At 39.2% G+C, this 18,983-nt stretch overlaps 1 long non-coding RNA gene across 5 annotated transcripts in view; it reads left to right on the top strand.

The window, feature by feature from the left end:
* LOC309859875 overlaps positions 1 to 18,983 on the top strand; it is a 599,272-nt gene that overhangs the window by 385,591 nt on the left and 194,698 nt on the right. For 4 of the 5 annotated variants that reach the window (XR_014309003.1, XR_014309005.1, XR_014309006.1 and 1 more), the window contains exon 1: positions 15,145 to 15,277. The exons of the other annotated variant lie outside the window; for it this stretch is intronic. This is a non-coding gene — a long non-coding RNA (uncharacterized lncRNA). Of the gene's footprint in view, positions 1 to 15,144; positions 15,278 to 18,983 lie in introns of those variants that run through there. 5 annotated transcript variants of the gene reach the window in all.

Here is an 18,983-nt window from a genome sequence, read left to right as displayed (position 1 = left end):
TCTCTCTCTGCCTGCCTCTCCATCTACTTGTGATTTCTCTCTGTCAAATAAATAAATAAATAAAATCTTAAAAAAAGAAAAACTACACGAAGAGGATACTACTGTCTATGTTTTATTCTAAGAGTTTTATGGTTTTAGACTTTACATTCAAGTTTTTTAAAAATACATTTTGAGTTGATTTTTGTATATGGTGTAAGATAGTGATCAGGTTTCTTTCCTTTGTATGTAGCTGTCCAGTTTTACAAACATTTAATAAATGGACTGTTCTTTCCCCATTGTATGTCCTTGCCTCCTTTGTCATAAATCGATGATGTATGTATGGGTTTATTTCTGGGGTATCTGTTCTGTTCTGTTCTGTTCATATCTGGGTCTGTTTTTATGTCCGTACAACACTATTGTGATTATTATAGCTTTGTTGTATAATTTGAAATCATGGAGTGGGATACCTGCAGCTTTGTCCCTCTTTTTTCAGTATTGCTTTGGTTACTTGGAGTGTTTCATAGCTCCATACAAATTATTTAATCTAGTTCTGTTTTAAAAAAAAAACAGCATTGTAATTTTGATAGGAATTGTCTTGCATCTGCAGATTTTTTTGAGTAGTATGGGCATTTTTACAATATTAATTCTCTCAACTCATGAGAATGGAATATCTTGCCATTTATATGTGTCACCTCTAGTTTCTTTCATCGGTGTCTTACAGTTTTCAGTATGCATGTATTTAACCTCCTTAATTAAATTCATTCCTAGGTATTTTACTCTTTTTGATATACTTATAAATCCTTGGTCCTGGACGTTTGGTTTTTGGAAAGTATTGATTACCAATTCAATCTCCTTGCCAGTAATCAAACTGTTCAGAATTTCTATTTCTTATGATTCAGACTGTATGTTTCTAGGAATGTATCCATTGCTTCTAGGCTGTCCAGTTTCTTGGCTTCTCTTTTCTTAGTAGTCTCTTATTATCTTTTGCATTTTTCTTGACATTAGTTATGACTTCTTGCTTGTTATTTGTATTTTATCTATTTGAACCCTCTCTTTTTCTTGGCTAGTCTACCTAAAGGTTTGTCAATTTTCTTTATCTTTACAAAGAACCAACTCTAAGTTTTATTGATTTTTTTTGTATTGCCTTTATAGTCTGTATTTTATTTGTTTCTGCTTTGATCTTTATTATTTCCCCTCTTCTAACTTTGATCCTTGTTTGCTCTTTGTTTTTCTTTTTCTCTAGTTCCTTTAGCTGTAAAATTAAATTGCTTGTTTGAGATTTTTCTTTATTTTTGAGGTAGGCTTGGGTTGTTACAAAATTCCCTCTTATAACTGCTTTTCCTGCATCTCATAGATTTTGATATGTCTCATTTCGATTTTTCCTAAAGTTTTTAAAAGATTTTATTTATTTATTTATTTGAGAAATAGAATGCATGTGAGTGCACAAGTGGGGAAGGGGCAGAGGGAGAGTGAGAAGGAGGGACCCTGATGTGGGGCTTGATCTCAGGACCCTAATATCATGACTTGAGCCAGAGGCAGATGCTTAACTGACTGAGGCACCAGGTGCCCTTGATAGGTCTCATTTCTATTTTCATTTGTCTTTAGGTATTTCTTCATTTCTCTTTTGACTTCTTTAATTGCCAATTGGTTGTCCAATAGCACGTTTAATTTCCACATATTAATAATTTTTCCAGTTTTCTTCCTGTAATTGAGTTCTAATTTCATACTGCTGTTGTTGGAAATGATGCTTGATATGATTTCAGTCTTCTTCAATATACTGAGACTTGTTTTGTGGCCTAGCATGTGATACATCTTAAAGAATGTCCCATATGCTCTTGAGAAGAGTATATGTTCTGCTACTTTTGGATGGAAAGTCCTGTACATGTCTTTTAAGTCCATGTGGTCTAACGTGTTGTTTAAGACTGATATTTCCCTATGTATTTCCTAATTGGATGATCCATCCATTGATGTAAGGGGGAGTTCAAGTTGTCTACTTGTATTGTACTATATTATATTTTCTTGTGTCAATTTTTCCCTTCAGGTCTGTTAATATTTGCTGTCTGTCTTGTAGCGCTCTCATATTTTGTGCATAAGTATTTATAAATGTTGCATCTTCTTGCTGGATTGACCACTTTATCATTATGTAATGCCCCTCTTTGTCTATTGTTACAGCCTTTATTTTAAAGTCTATTTTGTCTGAGTCTAACTACAACAGCTTCTCTTGGTTTTCACTTACATGAAATGTCTTTTCATGGGTGCATGTGCCTTCATTTTGAAGTGGGTCTCTTGTAGGCAGCACATAGATGAGGCATCGGACCTTGGCATGGCTGCAGCACAGGGGGATAGGGTGATTTCCTGGATGGCTCTGGTGTAGCTGGCATATAGAGTAGAGCTGGGGTTCTCCTGGCTGGCTGCAGTGTGCTGTGTTATGTGTGTGGCAAGGTGGCCCCAGTGGCACTAGTAGGTCAGAGTGCCAATATGGTACCTGCCAACACCAGCATTAATAGGTAGAGTGGGACTACAACAGTAGTGCCCACCAGCACTTTCATTTCTGGAAAGAGTCACAACAGGCCTCTGTCTTGCTGGAAGTCACTTTAAGATTAGTAGTTTCCACATATGATCTAGGTTTTTTCAAAATGCTGCTTTTATGCTCAGTCCCAGGCTGAGTGAATCTCTGTGTGAGTCCTTGCAGAATGGATAGTCTATTCCCTAGAGTTCTGTGGTCATCCTGGACATACTCCCTATTGGTTTTGAAAGCCAAGTGTCTTTCTTATGTATGCATATTCAGTTAACCGCTGTATAATACACCATTAGTTTTTGATGTAGTGTTCAATGATTCATTAGTTACGAATAACACCCAGCACTTCATGGAACACTACATCAATAACTTATGCAGTACTGTATGGTAACTAACACAACATAATAAAAAAGTTAAAAAAATCAGGCAAAAGAAAACCCCAAAACACCCAGTGCTTATCACAACACATGGCCTTTTTAGTACTTATCGCTCTGAAAGCCAAGTGTTTTGGAGGCTTATTTCTCTGGTGCAGGGCCCAGGGAATGGGGTGCCTGATATAGAAGACAAGTTCCTTGCCCCTCAGGAAAAGTTCAATATCTTTGAGGTCCTTCTGATTGTGTGTTGCCCTGCCTGGAGTTGTGGTGTTTTTGGGGAAAGCATGTCTCTGCTGCTCCTACCTATCTCAGTGTAGCTCTTTTATAATTTGTGGTGGAGGCACTGTTCATCTAGTTTTTGTTAGTGTCCATTATCAAAGGAACGAGACTGAGACAAGGTGAAAGTTATTTAAAGCTTTATTTTGTGCCAAGTATTAGAAGTCAGACTGATTGGCCAGGGGAACGAGACTGAAACCAAGTTAAAGTTATGCAAAGCTTTATTCTATGCCGACTACTATTTTTTTTTATTTCTTTTCAGCGTAACAGAAGTCATTGTTTTTGCACCACACCCAGTGCTCTGTGCAATGCATGGCCTCCATAATACCCACGACCTGGCTCCTCCAACCTCCCACCCCCTACCCCTTCAAAACCCTCAGATTGTTTTTCAGAGTCCATAGTCTCTCATGGTTCATCTCCCCCTCCAATTTCCCACAACTCCCTTCTCCTCTCCATCTCCCCATGCCCTCCATATTATTTGTTATGCTCCGCAAATAAGTGAAACCATATAATAATTGACTCTCTCTGCTTGACTTATTTCACTTAGCATAATCTCTTCCAGTCCCGTCCACGTTGCTACAAAAGTTAGGTATTCATCCTTTCTGATGGAGGCACAATACCCCATAGTGTATATGGACCACATCTTCCTTATTCATTCATCCCTTGAAGGGAATCTTGGTTCTTTCCACAGTTTGGTGACCGTGGCCATTGCTGCTATAAACATTGGGGTACAGGTGGCCCTTCTTTTCACTACATCTGTATCTATGGGGTAAATACCCAGGAGTGCAATTGCAGGTTTATAGGGAAGCTCTATTTTTAATTTCTTGAGGAATCTCCACACTGTTCTCCAAAGTGGCTGCACCAACTTGCATTCCCACCAACAGTGTAAGAGGGTTCCCCCTTAGCTGACTACATTTTACTGGTTTCTGGACTTGCTTTAAGTAAGTTTCTCGGGGGGGGGGCAGGGTCAATTTAAGTTTACTGCATAAACAACAAAGTGGCTATTTAACTGAGATGGAGTCACTCTGGATAAATAGGTCCTTACAGTTTTCAGGATTCTTTCAGAGGAGGGAATTATTGCATATGCAGCCATAGGTTTGTTGTGTTTATGGAAGGAGGTGAGTTCATGATCTTTCTATACCAGTTCTAAAAATAATTTTTTAAATAAAATGAAACAAAAGGGGGGCAAAGATTGCAAAATGGGGAAGTGGGGACCATTGTCTTTTAAAAAAACAGAGGGTTATTAGAGAAGTTTTTACTATCATGGTGCCTTTTTAGCAGAGGAGCTGGAAGTGAGGGCAGAGCCATGTAAATGTCTGGGAGAAGCACGTGAGGACAGAGCCAAAGCAAATAAGGTGAAAAGCTGTGACGTTTAAAGAAGAGCTCAGAGACAAACTAGACAACACAGAGAAGGTACAGATCAAGGAAGGGGGATTGCTGGGAAGAGTGGAGAGCCTGGTTAGCCATAGTAAACACTTTAGACTTGACTGCATGAATCGGGAAGTTTTTCTGGTGCTTTGAGCAGAGGGGTGGCACTGTATGCCTTATTTTAGAAGTCTCACTCCTTCCGGTTTTTAAGAATAAACTGTAGAAGCATAAGGTATAAGCAGTAGAGGTCATCTAAAAGTTAGGAAATGAAAAAACCCCAGGAAAAAGTGATAAGTTTTGGGTAAGAGCAGGAGAGGGAGTTAGACATTGCTAGACACCAGTTAAAATTCTGAAATAGGGCCAGTGGGATTGGTTGATATGAGAGATGTGGGATGTGAGTTGGAAATTAAGGATGACACCAAAAATTTTTGCCTAAGCTACTAGGGGAATGGAGTTGCCATTAGCTGGAAGAAGAAAGATTGGAGGTGGGAAAAGATTCAAAGAGCAAGGATAGGAGATAAGGAAAGATCAGATGACTTCTAGACACTTGGTGTGAGCCAACACATATGGAGTTAGACATATGAGAAGGAGTTCAGGGGTATAGGTCCAGGCTGGAAGTACAAACCTGTGAGTAACCAGCATACCAATTGGATCTAAAGTCATGAGACAATATTAACTCCAAGGAGTTAGAGAAAAGCAGAATGAGAAAATAGGGATAAAATAACAAAAAAAACATAGATACAGTGGCTCCTGAGGTAGAAGACTTATCAGAGAATAGAGTGCCTAGAAGACAAATGAAGACATCATTCCAATGAGGAGGTTTTGGTTTCCATCAATGTCAATTGTTGCTCTAGTGTTTGTTAAGATAAAGATTTTCAATTAAACTTTGGATGTAGAAAGTGGTCACTGATTTCTTTTTTTTTTTATTTTAAATTTTAAATTTTTATTATTTTTAAGATTGTATTTATTTGTTTGACAGAGATCACAAGTAGGCAGAGAGGCAGGAAGAGAGAGAGGAGGAAGCAGGCTCCCCGATGAGCAGAGAGCCTGATGTGGGGCTCCATCCCAGGACCCTGGGATCATGACCTGACCTGAAGGCTGAGGCTTTAACCCACTGAGCCCCAATTTTTTTTAATTGTTTAATTTTTTAAAAGATTTTATTTATTCATTTGACAGACAGAAATCACAGAGAACCAGGCAGAGAGAGAGAGGAGGAAGCAGGCTCCCTGCTGAGCAGAGAGTCCGATGTGGGGCTTGATCCCAGGACCCTGGGATCATGACCTAAGCCAAAGGCAAAGGCTTTAACCCACTGAGCCACCCAGGCACCCCATTTTTTAAAAGATTTTATTTATTTATTTATTTGACAGACAGAGATCACAGAGAAGCAGGCAGAGAGAGAGGAGGAATGATTTCTAAGGCAGGTATTTTGGTAGTGGGCTAGCCTGCTTGAGTGAGTTCTAGATAGAATTGGAAGAGAATGGCCAACAGGTACATGCAGATACAAACAAACTTGCAACAGTCCTCTAGATGCATATAGATAGCTAACAGGTACAAGAAAAAAATGCATACCAGCAGTAACCATTAGGAAAATGCAAATCAAAATGACAGTGGGATATCTCCTCACACCTGTTAGAATGGCTACCATCAAAAACAGAAGAAATAATAATTGTTGGTGAGGATGTGGAGAAAAGGGAATACTCATGCATTGTTGGTAGGACTATAAATTAGTGAAGCCAGTACGGAGAACAGTATGGATGTAAGCCATGGTTGTAATAATTTTATTATTATTATTTTAGAGAGGAAGGGGAGGGAAAAGGGAGAGGGAGTGAGAGAATCTTTAATAGGTTAAATCCTACAGCCCTAAGATCCTGACCTGTGCCAAAATCAAGAGTTGGACGCTTAACTGACTGAGCCACCCAGGTGCCCCATTGTAGGAATAACTCTAAACACAGTTCTTCAAGATTCAGGTCTTCTTATTATTCAATCAAACACTAATCTAGGTACCACTGTGAAGAAATTTTTGCAAATGTAATTAAAACTCTGAGTCACTTGACCTTAAGACATAGAGTTTATCCAGGTGGGCCAGACCCAATCAGGTGAGCTCTTTACACAGGCTTTGTCTGGTAAAAAGAAGAAAAGGTCAGAGAGATTTCAGGCACAGGGGGATTTGACATATCATTGTTGGCTTGAAGATAGAGGAAGACGCAACAGAAAAAGTGGAGGTGACCTTACAATCCTGAGTGAGGGCCCAAGATGACAGCAGGGCCATGTGAGATCAAGTTGTGTTTCAGATTCACCAATATACCCGCAAAGTTGTGATGATCTCATAGCAATGGATATGATTAATGAGGTCTTCTTCTCAAACATGCTAGGTTAATTTTGAACATGATTCAATTTCACAATTATTTATTGCTTAATGTACCTCTATAAATTGTTATTTGTTTAGAAATGGCAATCTCTTAAAGCATTTTTTATAAAGGCAATAAAAATCTTCACTTTCAGTTTTACTTTTTTTTTCTTCGCTCACTATGGTCTCTGACAATTTTTTTCTGAAAGAGGAAAGCCAGTCTTTTAAAAAATAATACTGGAGAAAATGGGCATCCATAGGCTCAAAAAAAATCTCAACCCAAACTTCAGACCCTTAATACTAATTAACTCAAAATATATCAGAAACTTAGCTATAAAACATAACATTATAAAATGATCAAAGAAAATCCTAGGAGAAAACCTCTTAGAGGTAGGGACACACAAAGAACTCTTAGTTCTTTTTTTGTGAACACTTTTTAATGAAAATTTACCTTTAATAGTATATCCATTCATACCTTTAGTTATTCTGAGTAAAAAGGAAAAGCATTCATTTTGCCCTTCCAAGTTTATAGACAAATCACACAGATTGATCCTTCATTATAAATGCACAGGTGGTCAATAGTAGAGTTATCCAATGTTTTCCCAAGAAAAAACCTCTCTTTATGCTCATGAAAGTTTTGACGAACCAGAGGATTTGGAATGAGCTGGGGATGCTGGCAGTGGTTGGTGTAGAGCAGGGAGGCAATTCTCCAAACTCAAGTTCAAGTTGACCTGGAAGAAACCCCTGGAGAAAGAAAAAAGTTACTTGGGCATCATATCTGCTTATCAACCTTAGTGTGCCATATTATGTAGAATAATGAAAACAGCATTTTCCAGCAAAAACTGGAATACATAATACAAATTTAAGGATGCTAAAATGCACACATGTATATACACCATGTAACATATATGGATATACATGTATGTGTATACATCTGTGCATTTTTTCTTCTAGCTTTATTGAGGTATGATGGGCAAATAACGATTGTATGGATTAAGGTTGTACAATGTGATGTTTTCAATTACCTATATATTGTGAAATGATTTCACAATCATCTCACAAGTGAAACCAGGAAATCATACCACAGTTAAGCTAATTAAAATATCTATCACCTTATGTCTTTGCCCTTTTCTTGTGGAGAGAACACTTGAGATCTACTCTCCTAGAAAATTTCTATGTATAATACATTATTATTAACTATAATCACCACTTTATGCATTAAATATCTAAAATTTATTCATCTAATAACTAAAAGTTGGTGCTTCTGTATATTTGTAATTTAAATTGTTAGGCAGTAAGCATGCAGGCATATTTTCCTCTCTCTTGCACACCTTTCAAATAATGTCTTTAAACACTTTCAATAATTCAAAAATAATTTTCAAAGAGGGAAAATGCATGCAGTGTGATTGTTCACTACCCTTTTTTATATGAATTTATTAATAAACCAATGGTTCTCTGGACTTTTCAGCACATTAAATGTTAAAGTAAACAAGAGATAATTGTTTCTTGTTTTTAGAATAGTAGATTTACAATATATGTGGTTGTTGCAAGTTGCATATTTAAATTATCTTAAATATATTCTTTGGTAATAGCTTTTTAAATGATTTTTTTTGTCATCATAAAGTAATACCTTAAGGTAAAATGCTTTTTAAACTGTATTCTATAAACACTTAAGTTTTGTGATTAATTTCAAAAGCGACAAGGATATTTGTATTTGACATATAAAATAAAAGACTTAGATTCAATAATTTGGAGTTTTCTTTGCATCATTAAATTTCAATTGTTAATGCTGTTTTATCTTACAGATTCTTATCAAAACATATTGGCTACTTGGAAACCTTTTAAAATATGTGATTACACTGTTGTGATTCAGTCTTCAGGGAGATTGGAAAGCTCTACGACATGTGTCCATGAATAAGCCAACTTTTACTGATCCGCTTCAACAGGCCCCAGACTAATTACAGGCAATGTGGTCAGACATTCCTCCCTGGGCCTGCAAGGAGCTTTCAATGCACTTGTAAGAAGCCTGCCATGATAGGCAGTGGCTGTCACAGGAGGGAGTGCAGGGGGTCTGGAGAATGCAGCACATGGGACCTGACTCAGCTGGGGGAGGATGGAAGTGCTGTGGAGTGAGTGGTGTTTGGAGGAAGGACTGAAGAATGGGGGGTGTTCTCCTTTGGGAGGGATAATCAGCTGGTTGCCCTGAGATCATTCCAAAGTCCACATCCTCTAGCCAGAGACCACCAGGAACACTCCTATGAACGAGTTTTATCCAGAACAAGCTGGGCTTATTATTCATTGCAACGAGGGAGAACATATACCATGGGGAACCAGGAGGTGTCTGGGGAGGAGGTGTTAGAAAAAAATCTGCTGTTGGATTGGGTTTTGGTTGGGTGATTTGAGGGAAAGACGAAAAGTGGGGGGTCACTTTAGATTGGATTTAGATTGAATGCTGAATCTAATCACATTTAATTGGATGCTGAAGGCAGAGGCAATTCTATGATATCAATAAATCTTATCTATAGGAGGGAAGATTATAGTCAGAAGAAACCATTACTGGTAATGAGGTAGATGTCACTCATATTAATGAAGAGAATGGGGTGCCTGGTATTTTGGGGGGTATTTTGGGGGTGATCTTTGTTTCTATACTTAAAAACAATTATGAGTTACCTTCATTTTGTCCCCCTTTATCATGATCTCAGAGAAACTTTGTCTGGCGTTGGTGTTCTGTGATACCCCTTGGCGTTTATGTCCAAGAGGAGAGTAACACAGCCCTGGTGTGAATCAGGGCCATTTCTGGACATTAGCAGAGCTGGATACCCCCACCACCGTCCCATCAGTAAAGGGAACATGGGTAAGCTTTTACCTTCTATTGGGAGATATAATTCTTGAATTCTAGAAATCAGTGAAATGTACAAGTCTTCTAGCAAAACCTGTTCAATGTATGGGGAGAAAGAGATTAATGGGTAAGTGCATTGCTGGCTTGAGTGTATTCTCTAAGATTGCCTTAACTCTTCCACTCCCAAATTTTATATTTATTTTGACATAGTAAAAATTCATAAATGTTAAAACCACCAAGATGATTTCAGTTCTTGCACTCTCTCTTAAGCACTGTCTCAGCCTGGGCCCTCTGATTCCCTTTGCTTAAGATTTCAACCTCTGACTTTTCACCATCCCACTGTTATTCCCTAGAAAACTAGTGGACTGGTATCAGAGTGGAATGTTATAAAACAAAGAGGACATTCACAAAACACTTATTATATAACAACATTTATTATAAAAATATATAAGATGTATACAAATGTATAAATTATCATAAAAATAAATGACATTTATATAATAGAAAGGCATTTATTATATAAAGTCTGCTTGTAATTTGAATACAAAGGGTTTTTTAAAAAGATTTTATTTATTTATTTGACAGAGAGAAATCACAAGTAGGCGGAGAGGCAGGCAGAGAGAGAGGGGGAAGCAGGCTCCCCGCTGAGCAGAGAGTCCAATGCTGGGCTCGATCCCAGGATCCTGAGATCATTACCTGAGCTGAAGGCAGAGGCTTAACCCACTGAGCCACTCAGGAATTCCTGCAAAGGGTTTTAATAAGAACTTGTTCACTGATAAATTATCCATATGCTGAGTACAGGCAAAAATGTCACCCCAATAAAAAGAACACAGACATGATAGCCCTTGAGAGTGGCAGAATTAAGTTAAAAGTAGGGTACTTCTCCTGAGATGGCAGAGGTCATTTTTTTTTCACATCTATAATTTATAGTATTTTTCACCATCCCTTTGTTTGTCGATACATCCATCATATATCATATCTTATCATGTCATGCCATGAAATGTTTCGTTTGGTGCCGGTCTCTCAGGGAGTTGCACGACATTCATACTTCCTGTGAGTCTGTCCCCTGATGTCTGGCTTCACCTTGACAAGTATATCAGACTCTCCCAGTGTGGTGGGGATCAGAGAATCTGTGAAATAATGACGTCCTTTCTGTAGAAGACAAGCAGGTAATGTAGACAGCGCGTCGTGGATGAACCAGTTAGACTCTCAGTTCAGTTCGTTTTCTACATCTAGTGATACATTCAGGTGATTGATTCTGACATCGAAGTTGAAATACTTCTCTTTCTCCACTTGTGCTTCTCACATCATCCTCTATGGTGAGAGCTGACCAGCGCAGATGCTGCCTTCACCAGAACTGGGTCATTCACTGACCTCGCTGCATCCTTGCTTGTAGCCCTTACCTTGGGGTGTTTCCCAGGCTGTCTGTGCTTAAGTGCACTCACAGCAGCTGCTTGGCCTGTTAGCTAGAGGTCTGTCTTAATAAGCCAGCTTGTGAGCACCATCAGTGGTTGTGTGCCTGAGGAATAGCCAATCTGTTTAATTTGGTCCAATGTATTTAGCCCCCTTGCTTCCTAGTCAAGTCACTGTGTCCATATACTTGACTGCAGGAATCCATTCTTTTCTGTCTGCAGAACTATTCACATGATCCAAAGCAAATAACATCTCCCAGTGGATTTTCAATTTTTTTACGTTGGAAAATACCTTCAAAATTTTACCTTGAATGCAATAGGATACTCACAAAAATGTAATGGAAATGCAAACCATTGCATTCTTAACGACTCTCCTGAGTATGGTGTGTGTGATCTCTGCTAAATGTTGTCCGGGGTTCCCATGGCTTCTGCACCTTCCCCACACCTCCCGTAGGTCTGATGGTCCAGGAAAGGCATGAGGTTCCTTCACTGCACTCTAACTGAATCTCACCTCCCTTTCTTTTCCCCTCATCACAACCCTCACCACAGGCTTGGGGTTTTATTTGTGCACAGCTCTGCTGTGTTTGCAGGTGAGTTGGGGCAGAATGGTTCACTCACCTCTGTGTCACCCATGCCCTGCCTATGAGGGGATGATCAAGATTGCCAAGTTTGGTGAAACAGCCCTTTTGGAGTTCCATGGTCCTCATTCTTTCTGGACCAGCCATATAGATGGTTTGGCTGATGGAGCCCAGAACCAATGGTTGTTTTGGATTCTGGATCAGCTTCTTAGAAAAGACCAGGAATCTTGTTCATGTCAGTGGTCTCTACATTTCTACCATAAAAATCTTTCAGCATATGTAGCCTCTTATGTGTGTGTGTTTATGTATTTGTAAGTTAACTACATGCATCATAAGTCTATAATTTATATCCAGTGCAAAGCTTATATAAATATAAGGATTTTTTTAAAAATGAGATGAAAAAGTTTCCAAATGGAAGTTCTAATGTGTTCCTTTGCACCACTGTGTACTGTCCTGTCCAGTCACCTGGTGAGCCCCACCACAAAAAGGTCTCTGTTCAGGCCCATTATCAAAGGAATGAGACTGAGACAAAGTGAAAGTCATGCAAACTTTATTCTATACCAAGCACTAGAAGTCAGACTGACCGGCCAGGTCCACCTCCAAAAAGAGTGACCCCATCCCCATCTCACAAGCTGGTTTTATAGGGCATTACCACGGACCTCAAGGTATGTGGCTTCTATTGTTAAGGTGTTTACTCCCAGAATCGATACCTGGAACCAATACCAGGAACTAATGGGGTGTTTATTCCTGGAATGAAGTCCGTGGATGTAAGCAACAATATGGATACCTAGGCAATATGGAGTTGCTCTAGCTAAGCAGGCCCTAACAGTTAAACAGATTTTAACATTAAATAGGCCCTTACTGTCTCACTCTTAATGGACTTCCCAAGCCTCTCAGATGAGCAAAGCCAGAATGGTATCTCCAGGAACTGGACTTTGTGTACTTTTGCCTCCAATCCTCAAAATCTGTGAGGACTACTTGGAATTGCAGGCGGATTCAAGATGCAGACAAAGGTACACTTCTCAGGAAGGAGTCCACCCAGAGGGAAAAGTGGAACACACTCCATTGTACTTATTTTCATGAAAGTTAATAGATTTAAATTCCCATTTGTCATTCTTTTCTTTTAGAGAAATATTACAAACTGTCATTGGGATGCCTGGGTGGGTCATTCGTTAAGTGTCTGCCTTCAGCTCTGGCTCGATCCCATGACCAAGCCCCACATTGGGCTCCCTGCTGGGTGGGAAGCCTGCTTCTCCCTCTCCAGCTCCCCTGCTTGTGTTCCCTCTCTATCCTCCCTCACTATCTCTCACTGTCAAATAAAATATTTAAAAAACAAACAAATGAAAAACCAGACTGTGATCCAGAGAGGTTTCTATTCTCTAAAATTTTCATTATCTAAATGGCAAGATGACTTTTCCTTCCTTTTTTTCTCTCTGAAATAAGTGATATGTACCATTATCTGGTGGTGGTGGAAATAATTTCCTGTAGGGATATCATCTGTCTGACTTAGGAAAGGGATCCTTTTACACTGCTCAAGTCGTGTAGCAGAGGAAGCACTGGATGAGAGTCAGGTGTGGAAACTGAGTACCTGTGTGGCTTGGGGAGACTCCGTGCCATGGGATCCCCATTTGTTAACTAGGTGGCTGGGATAAAGCAGAGACCAACACCTGTGTGTGTGTGTGTGTGTGTGTGTGTGTGTGTGTGTGTTGGTAATGGTTGTCTCCCCTCTTCTCTTATTCCTTTCTTTACCTACTTCTTCATCTGAAGTCCACAGTAAGTTTCTGACTGACAACGAGGGAGGATTCTGTGGGGAGGTGGTGGTGGAGGGCAGTGTCTTTGCTGTGTAAATTGAGGGAAGATAGGACACGCAGCAGGCTTTGGTCAAGTTCTGTTTCCTACTTATATTATGGGCACATTTTGTAAATGGTGTCCTGGCTATGGCCAAGAGACCTTAAACGTACCTATCTGTCTTCATTTGCTCTCTGCAAATCCTTCCAGCCAACAGCCTGCAGCAGCCCTCCCAGTTTTAATGGCATATGAATTGTGTACTTATTTGTGAGGCAAAAGTGTCTCAGCTTCCTACCTGAGATTTCCCACCTTTTCTTCTACTGAGAAAAGTTCAAGGTAATGGAATCACTTCCCGGAAAACGTTTGTGTTGGTTCCTCGTTTGCCCTTATTCCAAGTGGGGTAAGAATGGCTACTGACACTAACAAGACATATGTCCTATTTATCGCTTCTATAAAAATAGTCTGTCCCACAAATCTTTAAAAAAAATACTAATGCATCTGATCCACAGAACCAACACACACACTCATAAAATTGCTGAGAGCAAAGAGCTGTGTCATCTCATTTATTGTTATCAGGATGAGACGAGGCAGTGATGTTTTCCTTCAAAAGACAGTAAAACTTCAAAAATTCCCATTTATTTTGTTAGAAGTTACATTATTTTATACCTCTTACAAGAATTTAATTTTATTCTGACTAAAAGCATGGTTTAGATGTAGCTTAAACTTAAAAAAGAAAGTATCTTTTTTTATGATTGTGGGATATTGTGGATGCAGGCATCTATAGGGAAATGATGTGTTGTCTCGGTTATTAAATACTACTGATTGGACATTATAGGCTATCCAGGGCCATTTTCCATAGTTCCTGTGATTCAGTAACATGAGAAAGTATCATCAAGGGAGCAAATTTCAAAATGTTAATAACATTAATAACTGTGGGTCCAAAAAATATTTTACTGCCTATGTTTTTTCTTAATTAAAAAGCGTATATATACCCACAGAACTGACACCAGCTCTTCCTCTCTTCTGAGAGAAAATATTGTGGCATCATCACCTCAACAGGTCACCTGAGAGATTTACGCATACACTTGAGATCTGTTATCTAGATCTTATCAAGTCAGGGCAACAGGACTCTTAAGACCAGTGAGAAATACGGAGTCTCAACTAAGTGCCCAGCTTGGAAAATATTAGGTAGATAGTGAGCTCTTTGTTATTATAATGAAATGCTGATTAAACGTATACTTTTAAAATTTAACAGATGTTAAAATGCCAATTTCCAACTAATTTAATTGAGGTAATATATATTTCAAGCAGCAACTAAATGGAATATTTTCTAAGATTTCAAAATTATTTAAGCACTGTGCCCTTTTTAAGCTGATAATATAAAGCAGAGCCTGACTTCCTGAGTCATAGAAACTGAACGTGCCTTAAGATTCTGTAAAATATGAAACTTTCTGAATACTCCAGAAGTTTAAGCTACCATAGCTGATCATTAGCTTGTGATTTTTTTCATGTTCTGAACATATGCATGATATCATCTAAGGATACTATCATATTTTAAAAGGAACAAAAAGAAAAAGATAAAATTATGTTATGTTGTTAACAGTAAATCTAAACAAACCAAAGGTAATAGAAATATTGCCGAACTGAGGGGAGAAGTAGCAGGCTGAGACTACTTCAGCTAGCAGGAGATCAGCTAGATAGCTTATCTAAAGATTGCAAACACCTGCAAATCCATCAGCAGATCGAAGAGAAGAAGAACAGCAATTCTGGAAACAGAAAAACAACCACTTTCTGAAAGGTAGGACTGGTGGAGAAGTGAATCCAAAGTGAATGGAAGATAGACCTCAGGGGGAGGGGCCGGCTCCCGGCAAGCGGCGGAGCAACGGCCCACAAAATCAGGACTTTTAAAAGTCTGTTCCACTGAGGGACATCACTCCAGAGGCTAAACCGGGCCGAAGCCCACGCGAGGTCAGCATGGCCTCAGGTCCAGCAGGGTCACAAAAGGATCGGGGGTGTCTGAGTGTCGCAGAGCTTGCAGGTATTATAACAGGAAAACCAGCTACAGAGAAAGAGCCGACAGTAAGCTCACAGCTCAGGGTTACCTTGAATCACCCACAGGCTCGGTGAGCTCGGAGTGAAGCCGGAGGTCAGGCAGATGGGAGTAATTGGGCGCTGTTCTCTGAGGGCGCACTGAGGAGTGGGGCCCCGGGCTCTCGGCTCCTCCGGGGCAGAAACCAGGAGGGCGCCATTTGTATTCCCGTCCTCTGGAACTCTATGGAAAGCGCTCAGGGAACAAAAGCTACTGAAAGCAAACCCGAGAGGACTACTCAGCCCGGCCCCTGGTAAGGGCGGTGCAATGCCGCCTGAGGCGAAGACACTTGAGAATCACTACACCAGGCCCCTCCCCCAGAAGATCAACAAGAAATCCAGCCAAGACCAAGTTCACCTACCAAGGAGTGCGGTTTCAATACCAAGGAGAGCAGCATAATTCCAGAGGAGGAGAAAGCAAAGCACGGAACTCATGGCTTTCTCCCTGTGACTTTTTCTTTTTTAAGATTTTATTTATTTATCAGAGAGAGAGGGGGAGAGAGCGAGAACAGGCAGACAGAATGGCAGGCAGAGGCAGAGGGAGAAGCAGGCTCCCTGCTGAGCAAGGAGCCCGATGTGGGACTCGATCCCAGGACGCTGGGATCATGACCTGAGCCGAAGGCAGCTGCTTAACCAACTGAGCCACCCAGACGTCCCACCCTGTGACTTTTTTTAGTCTTTCAGTTAATTTAATTTTTTTCTTTTTCATTTTTTTTTCTTGCCTTCTGGTAAAGTTTTTTTTCTTTTTTTAACTTTTACCCTTTTCTTTTTTAACGTTTTTAACTAGTTTATCTAATATATATATTTTTCTTTTTTATAGTTTTCTTTATTCATTTTCTATTTTTTTAATTCTTTTCTGTTCTTTTTTTTTCTTCCTTTTTGAACCTCTTTTTATCCCCTTTCTCCCCCCTCACCATTTAGGATCTCTTTTGATTTGGCTAAAGCATATTTTCCTGGGGTTGTTGCCACCCTTTTAGTATTTTACTTGCTCCTTCATATACTCTTATCTGGACAAAATGACAAGACGGAAAAATTCACCACAAAAAAAAAAAAAGAACAAGAGGCAGTAACTGAAGGCTAGGGACCTAATCAATACAGACATTTATAATATGTCAGATCTAGAGTTCAGAATGACAATTCTCAAGGTTCTAGGCGGGCTTGAAAAAGGCATGGAAGATATTAGAGAAACACTCTCGGGAGATATAAAAGCCCTTTCTGGAAAAATAAAAGAACTAAAATCTAACCAAGTTGAAATAAAAAAAAAAAGCTATTAATGAGGTGCAATAAAAAATGGAGGCTCTCACTGCTAGGATAAATGAAGCAGAAGAATGAATTAGTGATATAGAAGACCAAATAACAGAGAATAAAGAAGCTGAGCAAAAGAGGGACAAACGGCTACTGGACCACGAGGGGAGAATTCGAGAGATAAGTGACACCATAAGACAAAACATTAGAATAATTGGGATTCCAGAAGAAGAAGAAAGAGAGACGGGAGCAGAAGGTATACTGGAGAGAATTATTGGGGAGAATTTCCCCAATATGGCAAAGGGAAGGTGCATCAAAATTCAGGAGATTCAGAGAACGCCCCTCAAGATCAACAAGAATAGGCCCACACCCCGTCACCTAATAGTAAAATTAACAAGTCTCAGTGACAAAGAGAAAATCCTGAAAGCAGCCCGGGAAAAGAAGTATGTAACATACAATGGTAAAAATATTAGATTGGCAGCTGACTTATCCACAGAGACCTGGCAGGCCAGAAAGAGCTGGCATGATATTTTCAGAGCACTAACGAGAAAAACATGGAGCCAAGAATACTATATCCAGCTAGACTATCATTGAAAATAGAAGGAGTGATTAAAAGCTTCCAGGACAAACAAAAACTGAAGAATTTGCAAACACCAAACCAGCTCTACAGGAAATATTGAAAGGGTCCTCTAAGCAAAGAGAGAGCCTACAAGTGGTAGATCAGAACGGGACAGAGACTATATACAGTAACAGTCACCTTACAGGCAATACAATGTCACTAAATTCATATCTCTCAATAGTTACCCTGAATGTTAATGGGCTAAATGCCCCTGTCAAAAGACACAGGGTATCAGAATGGATTAAAAAAAATCTATATGTTGCCTCCAAGAAACTCATTTTAAGCCCTAAGACACCTCCAGATTTAAAGTGAGGGGTTGAAAAGAATTTACCATGCAAATGGACATCAGAAGAAAGCAGGAGTGGCAATCCTTATATCAGATCAATGAGATTTTAAGCCAAAGACTATAATAAGAGATGAGGAAGGACACTATATCACTATATCATACTCAAAGGATCTGTCCAACAAGAAGATCTAACAATTTTAAATATCTATACCCCCAACATGGGAGCATCCAACTATATAAACCAATTAATAACAAAATCAAAGTAACACATAAACAATAATACAATAATAGTAGGGGACTTTAACACTCCCCTCACTGAAATGGACAGATCATCCAAGCAAAAGATCAGCAAGGAAATAAAGGCCTTAAACGACACACTGGGCCAGGTGGACATCACAGATATATTCAGAACATTTCATCCCAAAGCAACAGAATACACATTCTTCTCTAGTGCACATGGAACATTCTCCAGAATAGATCACATCCTTGGTCCTAAATCAGGACTCAACCGGTATCAAAAGTTTGGGATCATTCCCTGCATATTTTCAGACCACAATGCTCTAAAGCTAGAACTCAACCACAAAAGGAAATTTGGAAAGAACCCAAATACATGGAGACTAAACAGCATCCTTCTAAAGAATGAATGGGTCAACCGGGAAATTAAAGAAGAATTGAAAAAAGTCATGGAAACAAATGATAATGAAAATACAACGGTTCAAAATCTGTGGGACACAACAAAGGCAGTCCTGAGAGGAAAATATATAGCGGTACAAGCCTTTCTCAAGAAACAAGAAAGGTCTCAGGTACACAACCTAATCCTATACCTAAAGGAGCTGGAGAAAGAACAAGAAAGAAACCCTAAGCCCAGCAGGAGAAGAGAAATCATAAAGATCAGAGCAGAAATCAATGAAATAGAAATGAAAAAAACAATAGAGTAAATCAATGAAACTAGGAGCTCATTCTTTGAAAGAATTAATAAAATTGATAAACCCCTGACCAGACTTATCAAAAAGAAAAGAGAAATGACCCAAATAAATAAAATCATGAATGAAAGAGGAGAGATCACAACTAACACCAAAGAAATACAAACTATTAGAAGAACATAGTATGAGCAACTCTACGCAAACAAATTTGACAATCTGGAAGAAATGGATGCATTCCTAGAAACATATAAACTACCACAACTGAACCAGGAAGAAATAGAAAGCCTGAACAAACCCATAACCAGTAAGGAGATTGAAATGGTCATTAAAAATCTCCAAACAA

This window comes from Mustela nivalis, assembly GCF_964662115.1.
Source record: "Mustela nivalis genome assembly, chromosome: 2".
NCBI lineage: Eukaryota > Metazoa > Chordata > Mammalia > Carnivora > Mustelidae > Mustela > Mustela nivalis.
This window is presented reverse-complemented; position numbering and strand designations above follow the sequence as displayed.